Raw genomic sequence first — 16,425 nt, 5'->3', positions numbered from 1 at the left:
GTGCCGATGAATTTCGCTGCAACTCTTTTCATGGCAAAATATTCTGTCACTGTCACAGATGCAGTCACACTGCTCCAGTCGTTCCGCCATTTCCTTGCAAAGAAAAAACAACGAGAGACGACACCCATCCTCACACAAAGGCTGCTTACAAGCAAATGACACAACTGACAGGCGCGAAAAAAATCACGCATGCGCACGAAGGCTCAAGGTTGGCTCATGCAAGCACACGTGATTCAAATCCATCAGGTTTTTGAAAAAAATAAAAAGGTCGGATACTTTTCTAACAGACCCCGTATATACTGTGTCTGTGTGTGTATATATATATATGTGTGTGTGGTGTTTTATAAGTGTAATAAAGGTTTACAATCAGAAATAAGAAAAGAAAAAATAAAGCGGAAATTATTTTCACACACATTTATTAAAAACAGACAGCAAACTATAATAAACAACTATTTTGACACTTTATAAAGTTAGTTTTGGGTCTTGTACAAAAGAATTTACAAAATTAAAGTTCTAACAATAAACACAAATGCACATTTTGAAAAATATATACAAAATGGTCTGTGCGTTTTGTTTGTCTTTATCCCACATCTCAAAGCAATTTCTGTCTGCTATTACACAAAGGCTTACAACACAAACTTTTTATTTCCATGGAGTTTGACTCCCTCTTGGAATGTGTTCCTACACTGTAAACAACCTCTCTTCACAGTTTGAGGCCCTGTTAACACCCCCCCCATTCAAATGCATAAACGGCACTTTACAAGTGAGAGCGAGAGAGGATTATTCAACAATATTCCCTGGCCAAGTAGTGAATTATTTCTCTCAGTGACACTCTTTGGTCGACCACGTGAGGTTGTATGAGACCCTCTTACGCTGATCTCCTTCATTCATATGCACAACACTGCACTTTTACGCATGGAGCCAGCAGCCAGAGGGCTATTCAGACAGCAGTGACATGCCAAAGAGTAACAAATTGCTTCTACAAACGATCTTTGGTCTACCATGTGAGACTTTTTTGCCCTACGATTGGATATTGTAAAAACATGTGATGGTGAACCAATTCCCAATGGACACTCACATTGCGCACATCATCACACAGCTTCTATGAGGAGTACAAAGATGGTAGATGGTGGCTCAAAAGTCTGCGGAGTTAACTTTTCAGCAAAAAAAAACAAAAACAAAATTAAGTTTCTTTCTCATATTAGAGGTGCACCGATAGATTGGGCACCTATCATTATCGGCCGATCACGCCTTGATCGGTTTGATCGGTGATCGGCAAAATGCTCCGATCAAAAGGACCGATCACAACAGTGCACAGTTGTTTTGGGGGGTGTTTGTCAGGAAAATGATCATTTCTCTACATTGATTACAGACCCTGCAGCAGGTCCGTGATCAACTTTTCTGCAGCGTGGCTTTGCTCTGAACCTTGAACCAATCGAAGCAGTGGTTCGCAGATTGAAGCAATGCTTCGATCTGTTGCTTTGTTTATACTTTCTTTCTTTCGCTTAATTTTCCCCCGCTAAAACCCTAAAGAGCAAACGTCTGTGAGTATTATTTACCTTTTCTATGTTAAACCGACCTGTTATGGTCTTCTGAAACCGTTGATAGATGTATTTTATAACTTAAAAACGGGAGCGATGCTAACGCGTTAGCATGTCTATGGCATTTTCAATGTTAAAAGTTAGCTTTACGCATTTGCAGCTGTCATCACGTTTGGGTGCATTTGTTTTCAAATTGTAATATTGTAACTGTTGCATCCTAGTAAAAGCAGAATACTACTGGAATGAATTTGAATAAGGAAAGTTGTTTTGTTTTTCTCACCTAAATGGATGCTGCACTCACTCCAGTTTATTGTCTGGAATAGTCCCAGATTGCATTTCAGAGCTTCTAGAATTCAAACATTTTCGTGCGGGTGGTGTTGGGGGGTAATTTTGGGTTTCAGCTTTTTTGTTTTTCACCACTTTCATCCCTGAATATGTCAATCGTGAGTCATGTTTGTGCAGATTAAAGTTACTAACTGGGACTCCTGTCTTGTTGCGAGAAAGAAACGAGAATCGTCCTCCATTCTGTTCACACAGCTCCAAACGCTGCGCGGCTCTCTGATGAGTCAAGTTAGAATGATAGAATCCAGTCGGAATTAATAACTTCAAAGTGAAACACAGTTTTGTTTATTTTTGATTTTGCTTTCCTCTGTGACATAAACTCATTTTGACTTCTGATATGAGCTGGACGGACAAGGAGAGCAGTCGCCATCATCTAATGTAGTCCATGTCCATCCAGCTCATATCAGAAGTCAAAATGAGTCAAATGGCTCTGAGAGATCTAAATCGACTGCTGTGCAATGAATGGAACCACACTGCCATCTAGTGGATATCCAGTGTGCATGAGTGTGTATTTGTGAATCAGTAGGCATTTGTTTGTGGATCTGTGGATTTCGCGAAAAGAATGTCTCAAAATTACGTCACAGAGGAAAGCGATGAATGCATGTAATTGGTGATCCACAAATGCTGAAACTCAATTCACAAATACAATTTCAGTTTTACGAATGTAAATTTTTTTATTTTTTTATTTTTTTTTTTTTTACAAATTAAGTTTTATATTTGCAAATACAACATTATTTGCAAAGACCAAGTTACAAGTTACAAATATGAAATTTGCATTTGTGGATATCTGAACACATTTGCAAATCAATGATTATTTGTAGATCACCCTGTGTGCATTTACAAATATTAATGAGACAATTTTAACCCCATAGAATGAGGGCTGTATTTTACATTCTCAGCGTTCTGTAGGCTGTAACCTGAGCAACATGAAACATGGACAAAAAAGCTTGCTGGTAGAACAAAGTCAGTGTAATAAAACAAAAGTTGGCAGTTTATTCTAGTGTCTTTATTTGAATGCATGTTTTTTGTTTTCATCATTAAGTTTTAATGCAAAAATAGTCCTATACATTAGACCTATATTCTTAATTTGGGCATGATCCAAATATGTACTTAATCGGTATCGGCCGATCAAAATTTTGGTGATCGGCCTAAAAAATCCTGATCGGTGCACCTCTATCTCATATTAGGGCTGCAACAAACGATTATTTGGGTAGTCAGTTAATCTGATGGGGTTTCGACACGATTAATCGATTTATCGGATTAGCGGGGAATTTAAAAAATGTGCCAGGGAAACAATTTTTCTCTCCTTCCATCACTTTATTTAACAGTAACTCCCTTCGGCTGCTCCGTTGTTTGCACTCGGGGTCGCCACAGCAAATCCAAGGTGGATCTGCATGTTGAATTGGCACAGGTTTTACGCCGGATGCCCTTCCTGACGCAACTCCACATTACATGGAGAAATGTGGTGGGGGTGGGATTTGAACCTGGAACCTTCTGCACTGAAACCAAGTGCATTAACCACTTGGCCACCACCCCCCTTCATCACTTTATTTAACAACAGAACATTATTTGAAAACTTAAAATACTTGAAAATCAACAAATTGTCAAATGTCCCTTGGTTGTTTAAATATAAAATAATAAAGAATAAAACAGTTTATAATAAAGAACAAAAATAATTATTTCAAATGGCATTGCTTTATCAAAGTACTGAGTTGCCATAAAACAACATTGAAACATATGTTATAAAACATATGTTATATGTTATGTATATGGTGAAAAAAGAGGTATTTTATTGCTGCAGATGAGCAATTAGCATAACCAGTTAACCATAAAACCTAAATCAAAAACTGTAGCCTGACTTATTATATGTCCAGCATTCTCTGTATAACTTGTAAACTATGTGGTCACTTCACAATGACACATATGACTCATCCCACATATACGTATTTCTCTCTCTCTCACACACACACCGTATTTGAGCAAACTTTAGAAACATGAAGACTTTCAACTGTAAAATTAAGCCTATAAATGAATTTCTTGAGCTATACATCCAGAAGGAGCTCGTTTTATGTGAAGACTGACGGAGTTTTTTTCCGTTGCAGCGCTGCTCGGCTCTCTATCTGCCGGGGGTGGGGGGGAGCAGCCACGTCTGCACAAACAGCCTGGCTGAATTTTTAAAAACGACCTGAGAGCACGGCAGAGTGTCACGGCGCTGTCAGAACACTGATGGCGCAGCGTCGTTGTTCCACTGTCTGGGGAGAACTCGGTGTTTTCATGTTTTCCGATTGTCCGCTGCGTAGAGTGTGGCAGGAAAAACCGAAGACGCTTTCTCGCGAGGTGCGAGAAGGATTTGAACGTTTTAAACCAAGAAAAAAAAATGCCACTTGTCCGGTCGGACAACAATTTAGAGCTATTACTTGTCCGATCACATTTTACACTTGTCCCGGACAATCAGACAAGCGTTAATGTCGATGGTAGGACTTTGACAACATTAATAAAAAACTGTCGGTGCTGTTACTGTTCTTTCTTTTTCTCTCCCTGTCTGCCCCTCACCTTGCTGCTCTGGGAGACGCGCAGACAGCCTGAGCCTCCCGTGCCATGCGAGGTCCGACTTGCAAATGTTGCAGTTAACAAATGTCTTTGCGTTGTTTAACGTAAAGTGCTCCCACACTTTTAAAGTCTTAACTTTCCTTTGTCTACTTGCATCTGCCATATTCTGTGTAGTTCTACGAAACAGCGTCTGATCTGCTCTGTGCACTGGTCGCTACTGGCGCCATAATTGCTCGACACAACGCATCGATGACGCAATGTGTTGCCAGCGCCTGTTGTAATCGATTTTATCGATTCGTTGTTGCAGCCCTATCTCATATCATTAAAAAGTTATTTATAACTTAGTAAAACTTGTACTCAGCCGTCGTATACCACGGTGTCGGCCCCAGAGGGTTAACCATCATAATTTGAGCAGAATTATACGATTGTAATTGAGTAGCATAATTTACATTTTATAACTGCTGTAGCCATGCTGCTCTGAGCGCACCTGATCCTGTCAGCCCTCACAGCAGAAGCAGAGTCGGTCCTGATTAGTACCTGACTGAGAGACTACTTGGGAATGTGAGCATGTTTCTCCATGGAAAACATTAGTTGTGTCAGGAAGGCCATGTGGCATAAAATGTGCCCAACCACAATGCTAGTGGGGGTCCTGTTCATGTTTTTTGCCCTGATACAGAGTCCTGATACAATACTTATGTATGTTTTCCTTGCACAGAAAAATATGTTAACTAAAAAAAAAAGAAGAAGAAACATAAAGGAACAGCTTGGATAGTAGGCGTTTTTTTTTTTTTTTCTTTTCTTAATGCATGGTGCTGCTCTTAAATTATCAAGTGTTCATAATGGACTGGATTTATGGGCTCTGTGCAAGTTTTATATCTGAAAATACAAGAATTAGGTTGGGGCTCTGTATCGGCAAATACACACACACGTGTGTGTGTGTGTGTGCTCAAACGTTCACATACCCTGGCAGAATTTTTATTTTTTATTTTTGGCCATTTTACAGAGAATATGAAATGCTTTGCATTTTGCATCACCAGTTGTACAGCTTCATGATGAAGTGGTATAGAGGAGGACTTTCTTCAAAAGAAGACCTGAAAGTTTAGCTACAAATTGCCAGAAGGTACATCTGAAATACAAGTCTAGATTTGATCTGTTTTGGTGAAAGAATATCCTTCGCCACTCTACTCCACTATGAAGTTAAGAGTAGTGATGAAAAATGCAAAACTTGCACTGTGCACAATTTCTCTAATCACAGCCACATAAGACAATAACTTCTTCTGGGTGTCTTGGTGGCTTTTCTCACTCTTCTCCTTCTTGCACAGTCACTCAGTTTTTTTTTAGAACTGTCTATTCCATGCAGATTTACATAGAGTATCTAACTGTTTGTATTTCTTCATAATTGATGTAAATAAAGCCCAAGACATATTCAGTGGCAGCTTTACCATCAGAGAGCTTTGTCCACAACTACCACAAAAGACTCCAAGCTGTCAGTGATTGATGTTAAAGGGGCCAACACACTGTATTAAGAACAGGGGTATGTTAACTTTTGATCAGGGTCATTTGAGTAGTTTATGTTGTCAATATGATTTTAAAAGAGTAAACAGTTATTTGACAATAAATGGCTTCACCCAACCATAAACCTTGAGTGAAAAAAATAGTTTTTGTTTTGTCTTTCATATGCTCTGAAAAATGGCCAAAAAAAAAAAAAAAATCTGCCAGGGTATGTAAACCTTTGAGCACAACTGTACATAGTTCAATTATTTGATGGAATTAGTTTACTTGCCAAGTGGCAAGAAGATTTGACCACCAACTTTGTCCATCGTTTTCAGTGAAGACCTTGGCTTCATTAGCAGGGGTGGTGGCCAGCCAAGTAGTTATTGCGCTTGGTTTCAGTGCAGAAGGTTCCGGATTCAAATCCCACCCCTGCCACATTTCTCCATGTAATGTGGACTTGCGTCAGGAAGGGCATCCGGCGTAAAACCTATGCCAATTCAACATGCAGATCCACCTTGGATTTGCTGTGGCGACCCCGAGTGCAAACAAGGGAGCAGCCAAAGGGAGTTACTTACCTTGGCTTCATTAGTTTCCTGTGTGTGTGTCCAGAGATGACTGATGATGACTGACTCATTAAATTTACAGAAAATGTACTGTTTCGTGATCATAATATGATGATTGTTATTGGTTATACATGGTTCATCTGAGAGAAAAATGACAATGAGACTGGTGTCTGGCTCCCCCAGTTACCAAATCAGTGCAAGTGTCTCCTAACATAATGATTGTGTGCTTGACTTTTGAGTTTTTGTTACTTATACTATCATTAATATCTATCGATAATGATGTGCTTGGGTGCTTTTTGTTTCATATTTGTAATTTTTTTTTTTTTAACTATAGCTGGACTTATGTAAATGCAGTTTTCCTATGTGGTAACCATAGTACCCACTGCACATTTCTTGCACTATGTAGGAGGACCTGGGCATGCATGAAATTAATGTTTGGCTCGAGTATTTTTATACTTAAAACATTTATTTCTTGCATACAAAATATTGAATTGATTGTTATTTCTATTCAGTAACATTATTGGCTCCCCCTAGAATATGTACTTAAGAAAACTTCACAGATCATTTTCACTGTGTTTGGTTCAAAGTCAGTTTTATTTTCATTTTCGCTATTACATTCTAGTTTATTAATTGACTTAAATTTTCCATTGAATTTTGCATCTTACTAATAAAAACGTGAAGCATTGGGACACAAGTGGATGCCAGGCCAAATGTGGCCCACAGTGTGCATGTTTGTAACCCTGATTCAGGCGCTGCACAGTGGCCAAAACCATCAGGCAAACATCAACGTTTTATACTGACACTTTCGCTTCAGTAACACAGATCTCATGTGAAATAGGAGTTACTGATGAGTAAACCTATACCAACAGATTGTGCAAACAGTGAGAAAGTATTTAGAGAAAGGAAAAAAAAAACAAAAAAAACATCTTCACAGAAATATATTCGAGGCAGGGGGAGATGGGAGTTCATTGTCAACTTTTGACATGTTGATAGAAGTCGATTTGTGTGTTAAACTCTCCATCTCAGTTATATTGTTTGGAAATGTTTTAGCATTGCCCTGCTGTCAGCTGACCTCCCGATAGCTGATTAACCCCATGTGAAAGAAAAATGTCTAAGATAAAAACATTGAAATGAATGAATCCTTCAAAGTTCTTTACCTAACTGGTCACCACATCGAGAGCTTTTAAATAGATTTTAATGACGTGACAGTGGCCGTTCCCATTGTGGGAACAAATGTGACATTTTACATTTTTGTCACTGATGCGTGTCGGGGCTCTAACAAGAGCCCTGACAAGTGCTGCTAAAATAATGTGTGCGCACAAACACACAACAAAAATGACATTCAGAATGTACGAGAAACCACTGAATAGTGCCCCCCCCCAATCAAAATTTGATGCTGCTTTGCCACGCTTGGTACCAACTACTCATTTATACCCGAGTCTAAATACAGTATGCTTTGATCAGACTCAATTCCAGTCTTTGAAATGCAACTGGGACATCACTACCCAGTGTTATAAACTGACAAATATGCAGTTCTGGATGTTCTTTTATAAGAACAACTCCTGAAAGTTTCATGCATTGAACATAAACATTTCAAAAGTAATGACTTATTGACCTTGGCACATTTTTTTTTTTCTGTCTCACTCATTTTTACAGTTAAAATCCGTGTCACACACAATTTTTGAATCCCAAATACGAGGTCTATTAGATAAGAAACCGACACTTTTTTTTTAACTATATGGATTTGAATGACGTGTGATTACACCAATCATGCTTGAACCCACGTGCGCATGCGTGAGTTTTTTCACGTGTGTCGGTGACGTCATTTCCCTGTGGGCAGGCCTTGAGTGAGATGTGGTCCCGCCCTCTCGGCTTAATTCCTTTGTTTCACATGATGCTCGAGACGGCGCGCGTTGCTTTATCAAAATTTTTTCTGGACCTGTGAGGAATATCCGAGGGGAGACTATTTGAGAAATTTAGCTGGTTTTCGGTGAAAAGTTTAACGGCTGATGAGAGACGTCGCGCAGCGCTTCCAGGCGCCGTCGTCGGCCTGTTTCGACCTGAAAACATCCTAATTTAAGGCTTAATTCACCCAGGACGTCGTGAGAGAACAGAGAAGATTCAGAAGAGGCCGGTATGAGGACTTTATGCGGACATTCCACTGTTTAAGGACATTTTGTAATGAAAGACGTGCACGCAAAATCTGTGTGTGCCGCGACAGGAAAAACACCTCCGTGTTGAAAACCATTTGTAAAATTCAGGCGGCTTTTGATGGCTTTCAACAAGTGAGTAACTGAGAAATTGTTTAACAGCTGGGGCATGTTCCAACTTGCCTGTTAAGGTTTCCAACGGAGGTGTTTTTCCTGTCGCGACCCCCTGCGGTCGGGTCCGGCCCGACATGCGACTCTGCCCGCACGTTCTTTCATTACAAAATGTCCGTTAACAATGGAATGTCCGAATAAACTCCTCATGCCAACTTCTTCTGAAAGTTATCTGTCCTCTGACGACTTACTGGGTCAACAGAGCCTGAAATGTGGAAGTTTTCAACTTGAAACGGCGAGACGCTACCGCCTCGAAACGCAGATCGCCGTCAGGTGCCGTCCTTAAAGCGACACTACCAGACCAAAATCTCTTATCAGCCGTTAAAATTTTTACCGAAAACCAGCTGAATTTATCGAATGGTGTCCACTCAGTTGTGCCTTACAGTTTTTGAAAAAAATTTTATCAAACAAAGCAGCAGTCTCTGAGCCATTCCTAAACAATGAAAAAACGAGGAGAGGGTGGGCCACTCCTCACTCAAAGACTGCCCACAGGTGAATGACGTAACCGACAGGCGTGAAAAAACTCTTGCATGCCCACGAGGGTTCAAGCATGTCTGATGTAATCACACGTGATTCAAATCCATATGTTTTTGAAAAAAATAATAAGGTCGGATACTTTTCTAACAGACTTCGTATATCAACAATCAGTAAAGATATGAGGCAGAAAATTTGTATGGTGTTTACTGGGAATGATAACATTATTTTGTGAAAGTATGGAGAAAAAAAAATCTGAGATGGTCATTCTGGAACATTTTCTCAAATGTAGTGATTTGAGGTGGATTTACCCATGTCACCTTCAGGTGGGGTGGGGTACTGGTCCTGTGCCTGTGCAGGGTGCCTTTGAGCTCTCCGGTGCTCGCTGTGGCTGCAGGACTCTGTGTGGCCTTGGTGCTCTGTTTGGGTTTTGGGGCTATCTGGCTTTGGTGTGGTCCTCTGTAGTCATTCACATTGTCACACATCTGTTTTCTTTGGACTTTTTACACTCTGCATGTGGACTCACACGTGTACACATGTACATTCATGTAACTCACGCCTTCACACATGATATTACTGTGATTACTGCTATCAGCCTGACCACCTTCTCTATCAAGCAGGGCCTGTCTTTTGTCTCTGTCCTGTCTCTTTCTTGTCCTTGTTACTGCCTTTGTTGCTGTTTCAAGCACAGTTTTGGTTTACACTTATCATGACCGTTGTCTCTGTTTGTTTAATAGTGGTTCTGCGTGTCACTCCCTTAATTTATGTAAAACTAAGGAAAGCAAAGGACAGCAAATTGCTGCTGCCATATTAAAAATTATGGATTTTCATAATGGTATGACCCCTATGTCTCATACTAAAGTGATATGTACGATACAGACAAGGGTTTAACAAATATATTTTAAAAAATGGAATTAAAACCAAGAGAAAATTGGGCTTCATTTATCCTAAATCTATCAACCAAAAACTCCTCTGCAGCCCCAGGACCATTACTGAAATATGTTGTTTCTTGACAAGATTTCAGTTGCCATAAATGGGCCTAAAAATTAACTTGTCACATCAGCAAACATAGGGGCTAGTCAGGCTAGTTCAGCGGGCATGTCGAGCCCTGCATTAGCAATCCTGTGAATCACTAAACTAGTATTTCGTTGTATAACCACAGCTTTTCATGATTTCTTCACATCTGCAAGGCATTAATTTTGTTGGTTTGGAACCAAGATTTTGCTCGTTTACTAGTGTGCTTGGGATCATTGTCTTGTTGAAACACCCATTTCAAGGGCATGTCTTCTTCAGCATAAGGCAACATGACCTCTTCAAGTATTTTGACATATCCAAACTGATCCATGATACCTGGTATGCGATATATAGGCCCAAAACCATAGTAGGAGAAACATGCCCATATCATGATGCTTGCACCACCACGCTTTACTGTCTTCATTGTGAACTGTGGCTTGAATTCAGAGTTTGGGGGCCGTCTCACAATCTGTCTGCGGCCCTTGGACCTAAAAAGAACAATTTTACTCTCATCAGTCCACAAAATATTCCTCCATTTCTCTTTAGGCCAGTTGATGTGTTCTTTGGCAAATTGTAACCTCTTCTGCACATGTCTTTTATTTAACAGAGGGACTTTGCAGGGGAATTTTGCAAATAAATTAGCTTCACACAGGCGTCTTCTGTCAGGTAATTCCAGACTGTCTTTGATCATCCTGGAGCTGATCAATGGGTGAGTCTTTGCCATTCTGGTTATTCTTCCGTCCATTTTGATGGTTGTTTTCCATTTTCTTCCACGTGTCTTTTTTTTTCCATTTTAAAGCATTGGAGATCATTGTAGATGATCAGCCTATAATTTTTTGCACCTGCGTATAAGTTTTCCCCTCTCCAATCAACTTTTTAATCAAACTACGCTGTTCTTCTGAACAATGTCTTGAATGTCCCATTTTCCTCAGGCTTTCAAAGAGAAAAGCATGTTCAACAGGTGCTGGCTTCATCCCTAAATAGGGGACACCTGATTCACACCTGTTTGTTCCACAAAATTAGCTAATTTATTTGCAAGAATCTCCCGCAAAATCCCTCTGTTAAATAAAAGACGTGCAGAAGAGGTTACAATTTGCCAAAGATAACATCAGTTGGCCTAAAGAGAAATGGAGGAATATTTTGTGGACTGATGAGAGTAAAATTGTTCTTTTTAGGTCCAAGGGCCGCAGACAGATTGTGAGACGGCCCCCAAACTCTGAATTCAAACCACAGTTCACAATGAAGACAGTAAAGCGTGGTGGTGCAAGCATCATGATATGGGCATGTTTCTCCTACTATGGTGTTGGGCCTATATATCGCATACCAGGTAACATGGATCAGTTTGGATATGTCAAAATACTTGAAGAGGTCGTGTTGCCTTATGCTGAAGAGGACATGCCCTTGACATGGGGGTTTCAACAAGACAATGACCCCAAGCACACTAGTAAACGAGCAAAATCTTGGTTCCAAACCAACAAAATTAATGCCTCGCAGATGTGAAGAAATCATGAAAAACTGTGGTTATACAACTAAATACTAGTTTAGTGATTCACAGGATTGCTAAAAAAGCAGTTTGAACATAATAGTTTTGAGTTTGTAGCGTCAACAGCAGATGCTACTATTATTGTGAACACCCCTTTTCTACTTTCTTTTACTAATAGACCAATTTCATAGCCTTAAGAGTGTGCATATCATGAATGCTTGGTCTTGTTGGATTTGTGAGAATCTACTGAATCTACTGGTACCTTGTTTCCCATGTAACAGTAAGAAATATACTCAAAACCTGGATTAATCTTTTTAGTCATAGCACTGCTATTATTCTGAACACTACTGTACCATGAGTGCATTCTTTAGCTTTTATCGCATTTTTTTTCGTTCTTCAATTTTTGCGTGACCCAGAACTTAATCTGATTTTTTTTGTATGTTTGTTTGTTTGTTTTCTTTTTTTTTGTCATGAAGTCTCTGTCTTATTTCTTCTCTGAGGACTGATGAGGTGTTAATGGAGGCAGTGCAAGGAAACACTTGATTTTCTCAGGAAACGCTTAAACAACACAACTCCTGTATTGAAATCTGCTTTGAAACTGCATAGCTGTTTGATAGCTGTCAAAAGCCAACTCTGGTGTCACATTAATATTACATTTTATCTGGTTTCTGAGTCATTATTGAATATAAACATATAGATATGTTTAAAATGTAGGTGTGCTGGTGTGTTGAACTACAACTTTAATTCTTTGGTGTCTCAACAATTCTCTTCCCACAGTTTGATCTTTTTAATTTGTCATTGTTGGCTGTGTGTTTCATCTCTTAAGTACTTTTTCAGTGTCTTTTGCTAACTTAACATCCATTCGTCTGTGAAGTTGAAACTCTGTTCCCGAGCTTTGTGTGGTGCTGTTTAAATTCTATAATGATGGGAAAACATTAATTTTATCCATTTTGGAATACGGCTGTAACACAAAGATTTGGAAAAAGTGAAGCGCTTTGAATACTTTCCGGATGCATTGTGTATATAATTGGTAATACACACGCAGAACAAACTTATGAAAGCACGTAACTTTTTTGCTGTCAGTGAAATGACCTCCAGACCGTTTGCATTCAGAGTTTCAGCAGTAAATTGTAGTTTGACTTGGTCTCAATTCAGTCTTGCGGGAGCATGCACATGTTTGAAGATGTGTTTAGGTTTGGTGTTTTGCTGGTACCAATAATGCGATGTGGTGTTTGCCATAGTTAATTAAATCTTTGGAAGATTTTTGGTTTTGCGTCATTTTGGTTTCATGGGTTATTTGTTCTTTCCCTGAGTATTTGCAGATCTTTTGAGAAGATTCTGTGTAAGCTTACTGAACAAAAGGTATTGACTGTTGCAGTTTGCCTTGTTGACATTCCACATATCCCCAAAAGATCTCATAAAATTAGCATTCAAATTGTGATCTGCTATAATAGTAGAGAGAAATACAAACTGAAACTCTTCCAACAATTTCACATGCATGCTTCACAGTGTCGCTCCATATTTCATTACAGGTGATGCCAAAACAGTGAATAGACCGATATTTCATATTTTATTTTGTCACCTCGTATGACAACAGCAATGGTGCTACTGGCTGACTACAGTCAACATTGTATTCAAATATTTTGTCATAAAAAGTATTTGGATACATTGTCATTGAAGGGTATTTGTTTAATAATAGTATATATTCTTGCACACCACCACACACTGCTTTGTCTCTTCCTGAGACCCACAGAGACACAGAAAATAAAATTTTGACACATTTTAAATGGCTGCAACTGACTACTTTCATTGATTATTAATGTGATTAATTCGATTTTTTTTTTTGATAAATCAAATCAAATTGGTCCAGAAAATAGTGGAAAAATGTGAATCAGTATTTTCCAAATCCTGAGGCCCCCACCCCCCTCCCACCCTCCCAGAAAAGTGGCATGTGGGCATTGGGGGGGCACTCCTTAGGACATTTATTCTATGCCAACAATAAACACCTAACAAACTAGCTTATAATGTATGGATTTTAAAAATACTCACCCACAGCCAGAACCAAGTGTCTGACCAATCCGAAGTGCTGTAGCAAAGTCATGGTGCCTCTTTGGGAAGTTGAGGGATTTTTTTTTTTTTTTTTTTTTTTTTTTTTTTTTTTTTTAACTTGAGGCCATAGTTATTTATTTTTTGGTTTACGGATTTTGTTCAGGACTAGAGGGCCAGGGTCAGTCAGAGGGGGTTAAAAAAAAACATGGATTGAAGGGTTGGTCGGTAAAAAGAAAAATTAGTAATATTCAGAGTTTAAATAATAACAGTTGATGGGTTCAACTTTTTAATGGAAAAATTGACCAAAGTTTTATACTTTTTATTGTAAACAATCTTATGAACAACAAACAAATCTGCTGTGGCATTTCTTCCGAACTGACTGTGATTTTTTTTTTTTCCTTTTTTTTTCTTCTAACTTTAAAATCAAGTCACCTTGACACAAAATCACAATTATGGAATCTTTGCAATGAATCTGCAGTTCATGCTGTGGAAAAATGTCGAGGAGTGATTTAACCGTTAATGGCCGATGCAACTTTTGGACATGTAAGAGGCTCGATCAATGTGCTATTGATGCCGGCTGCGCTGGCTGATGAAGACTGCGAAGGCACTCATTTGTGGCGGAGCTGTGGACCAGTCCACGGATCGGGGTGATAGATGCAAAAATCAGATTTTTGGGTTTTGCAGCAGTGAGAAGTTGGATGTCTAGAAACTTCCTACATTTAAACTCTGAAAAGACTGAAATGATGGTTCTTGGTCCAGTGAGACATCAGCATCAATTTGACCAGTTAACACTCAGCCTAGGCTCGTGTGTCATACATCACACTGACAAAGTGAGGAACCTTGGGGTAATTTTTGATCCTTTGTTGTCCTTTGGCCTCCATATTAGAAATATTACTAGGACTGCTTTCTTCCACCTGCGAAATATAGCGAAGATTCGTCCCATCCTGTCTATGGCTGATGCTGAGACCCTGATCCATGCGTTCATCTCTTCTAGATTGGACTACTGCAATGTTCTATAAGACGCACTTATTTTCTCTTTCATATGGATAGCATACTGGTACAGTTTTGTTTTATGCTTTTTACTCTTTTAATTTATATTATTAGTAACTGGAGCGGGCCGCGGCCTCAACTTCACCTAAATTCTGGGTCTTTTAGTGAAGCTTAGCGCTAGTGGCCGGCGATCACCTTGGTATTTCTCTGTTTTTCTTGTTGATTAATGCTGGCAAATTATACAGTATTTTTTGTCTTTCTGATGCCTGATTCTGTTTTTTCTCTGTTTGAGGTGCAGCTCCATCCAGAGATGGGAGTTGTGTTTGTGTTGGCGACCCTCCTGTCCTGTGCACCAACAGCAATTCTTGTATATTTGTCCATGAATTGTTCTGTGAATTATTTCTGTAATTTATGTTTGTAGCATGGCCCAAGCAGAGGATCACCCCCTTTGAGTCTGGTCTGCTTGAGGTTTCTTCCTCAGAGGGAGTTTTTCCTTACCACTGTTGCTTTGGAGGTTGGTAAGGTTAGACCTTACCTGTGTGAAGCGCCTTGAGGCAACTCTGTTGTGATTTGGCGCTATATAAAGGAAAATAAATTGAAATGAAATCCAGTAACTATGGTCTAAAATTACTTTGAGCGGCGACACAAAAAAAGAGGCCTACTTTGATAAACTATACTGGGTGCAGCGTTTGTTCTGGTGGTGGCTGCATGCGGGCAGCGTTCTCATTTAGAACAATTGAAAAAAGATGCTGGTACCCAGAAAAATACAGTATATGAACCAAAGCACTATATAGGCCTAAGATAACATCCTTGATTCCCAGGATAGTTAGTGATAAATTTAATAATCGATCTTGATGATATATCACATAAATCTGTGTACACATACAAACTCCACGGCAACACGAGAGGCTACAGATCCAGTAGAAAGCCGTCTGTTAGCTTGTCAGCTGATCCACCTCCTCTACTGTCAACAGAAATGGTTGTCACATCAGACGAGAGGAAGTGACACCATGCCATTTGCAGTCACTTTCTTTCTTTGTTAACCCTTGTCCCTCTGTGTTGTTAACATCAGTTTTCTTCTTTGTATTTAAAACACATGGAAAATGTGGGTACATTTAAGAACTTCAGTATGTATCTTGTGTGTGCTATCCAGGATGATTCCTACTTGAGTTGAAAAGAGGGGATGTTTCCCAGGTTTTAAATGGCTGGACACGCCTGGTACAGCCAGCAGGTGTCGGCAGAGCAGGAACACTTTAAAAATAGAAAGGGTGCTTGTTTCTGGAAACTGAGTTTCAATGGCAATCACTGACTTAAATAATAGATGCTATTTTCCAGTGTTATTGGTAGAATAAGGTACATATGCCTCCACCCCTCCCCCACCACTTTTTTTATTTTTATAATCGATCAGGGCTCGGCATTCTTGATTTTTATACAGGTGTCTGCTTCTACTAACCTGTGGATGGGAAATCTGCTGTTGTTCTTATGGTCTGTTTTACTTAACATATACACAACCAGTCAAAAGTTTGGACACACTTTCCAAATTTTTGACTGGTACTATATATGATAGAGTTGTTACAAATTTTAATCTCAGACTAACTTAAAGT

At 39.3% G+C, this 16,425-nt stretch overlaps 1 protein-coding gene across 3 annotated transcripts in view; it reads left to right on the top strand.

The window, feature by feature from the left end:
- The window catches only part of arid1aa (AT rich interactive domain 1Aa (SWI-like)), a 46,657-nt gene that overhangs the window by 14,985 nt on the left and 15,247 nt on the right, over nucleotides 1–16,425 (top strand). The window lies entirely within an intron of this gene.

Source organism: Thalassophryne amazonica, chromosome 7, assembly GCF_902500255.1.
Source record: "Thalassophryne amazonica chromosome 7, fThaAma1.1, whole genome shotgun sequence".
NCBI lineage: Eukaryota > Metazoa > Chordata > Actinopteri > Batrachoidiformes > Batrachoididae > Thalassophryne > Thalassophryne amazonica.
This window is presented reverse-complemented; position numbering and strand designations above follow the sequence as displayed.